Source organism: Triticum dicoccoides, chromosome 2B (assembly GCF_002162155.2).
Source record: "Triticum dicoccoides isolate Atlit2015 ecotype Zavitan chromosome 2B, WEW_v2.0, whole genome shotgun sequence".
Classification (NCBI taxonomy): Eukaryota; Viridiplantae; Streptophyta; class Magnoliopsida; order Poales; family Poaceae; genus Triticum; species Triticum dicoccoides.
In genome coordinates, this window is record NC_041383.1 from 9,683,039 (window position 1) to 9,685,461 (window position 2,423).

Here is a 2,423-nt window from a genome sequence, read left to right on the forward strand (position 1 = left end):
GGTACACCCGGCCACGTACCTACCGCATCACAGCCCACCCCTACGGTCAGCGCTGTCCACGGCCTCCAGTAGGCTACAAACACCAGAAACTACTTGCAACTCCTGGACAGAGAGCTAGGGTGAATAAGAAGTCGAGCGGGGTCATATTTCAGGGCCCAATGCATGGTAGTAACTGTATCTTAAATCACACATACAGATCTCAGTGCTTAAGGTCGGCTTCAATGAAACAACCCACCATGTACTCCTACATGGCCTCTCATCGATACCTTTACCAAATCGTGTTCACCACACCACTCTCATTACCGACATAAACATTTCACTCTAGCCCATCACCCAGATGAACCAGACCTGACACAACTCTAAGCATAGCAGGCATAGCAAGGTAGGAACAACACATACAGATGGCTCAATCAACTCCTACACATGCTAGTGGGTTTCATCTAGTTACTGTGGCAATGACAGGTCATGCAGAGGAAATGGGTTCAACAACCGCAGCACACAGCAGTTTGAAACGCGTTGTCTTAATGCAGTAAAAGAGAGCAGGAGCGAGAACATGGGATTGTATCGATATGATCAAATGGTTGGTTGCTTGCCTGATGGTTCGATGCACGGATACGGTTCTTCGTTAGGGTAATCACGGTACTCCTCGGAGGCAGAACCTGTCGCAAAGGACATCGGTACACAACCGTCACCAAACAATGTGCAACAATATGATGCATGCATGAAACATGGCAATATGAGTGTGTTGGGCTAATGCAACTAAAACCAGAAGGGTTTGAACAGATTTGAATCAAAGATTCAAATTTGAAACTCAAACATGGCCTCTTAAAGTGCTTTTCCTTATTCTGCTTAAAACATCAATTTAACTTGTTTGATCATGCATGAAAATAGTACAGATGGATAGATTGGATTTTTCTGATCATTTTTCATATATAATTTGTCCAATTTGGAGTTACAGAATAAAAGTTATGAATTTTTGAAGTTTAAATAATATTCTGGAATTTCCTGATTTAAATTAAATCCAGAAATATAAATATTGCGCCAGCATGACGTCAGCATGACGTCAGTGGTCAACTTCGGCTGGCTGGGGTCAAACCTGACGTGTGGGGTCCACACGTCAGTGACAGGGGGGTTTAACAGGGTTAATTTATTTCTAATTAGGGGTTAGTGGCGCTGGGGCCCACTGTCAGTGTCAGGGGGGGTTAATTAGGCGGTGATTAGCACTAATCTGACCACCTGGCCGACGGGGCCCACGCGTCAGTGACCCTGGGGGGGTCAAATCCCAGGTCAAACAGGTCAAACCCACCGGCGACATGACGCCGGCGGGGCCCGAGACGGCGGCGCGATGCGGGATCGCGCTACAGGGCACGGGCGAGGCCGTGCTTGGGCTCGTTGGAGAGCCCTTGCTCCCGCGCGTCGAACGGTGGTGGTGGCCGTGCCTGTGGTGGCCGGTATCGATGACGGCGACGACCGTGGCGGCTGCCGGAGCTCGGTTGAGCTCGGGGTCGAGGCTACAACGGCTGCGGAGATGCGGGGTTGGCACCTACGGCTTCTACGCGGTGCGGTGAGGACGTGGGTGTGCTCGGTTGGGTGCTACGGTGACTGTGGCCACGACGGCGACGAGGCACGGCGGCGGTGAGCTTCGGAGCTCAAGGGGGCGGCAGCTACAGGAGGCTAGGGACGACGGGGCAAGGGGGAATCGAGTCAGTGGCTCACCGCTGAGCTGCAAGGATGGTTAGCGGGCTCGGGGACGTCCGGTAGCTCCCGATTCGATGGCGACGATCTCCGGTGGCCGAGGAGGGGAACGGCGACGTGGGCGGCGATGCAGGGCTTCCCGAGGGGCTTGGCGTGGTGGGGAGGAAGAGGGGGTCGAGGCGGAGCTCCTGAGCTCAACGGAGGGGCGAGGGGTGGCCGGTGACGGCTGCTATGGCGAACGGCGGCGACGGTGGTGTTCGGCCGTGTGAGAGAGAGAGCGAGGGAGAGGAGGGAAGAACCGCGGGAGAGTGAGAGAGAGCAGGGGGGAGGGCGTGGCGTCGTCCGGGGCATCGAGCGAGGAGGGGAGGGCAGGCAGGCAGGCGAGCAGGTGGCGTGGCGTGGTGGCGCGCGCGCGCGCCGGCCACACTCCCCTCCCTCTGTCGAGGACGAAGACGACAGAGGAGGGAGGCGGGCTGGGCCGCCTGCTGGCTGGGCCGGCCAGCTGGCTGGGCTGCACAGGGAGGAGCCCAGGTAAGCTTCTCCCTTTTTAATTATTTCTGTTTTCTAATTTCTGACATTTGTTTTGATTTAAATAAAATATTAAATCATTTATTTACCTTATGCCAATTTTTGCAGGAGCTAGATATATTATTCCAGAGCTCCTTTATAATTGGCATAATATTTGGACATATATTAATATATATAACTAATATATTTCCAATGCAAAT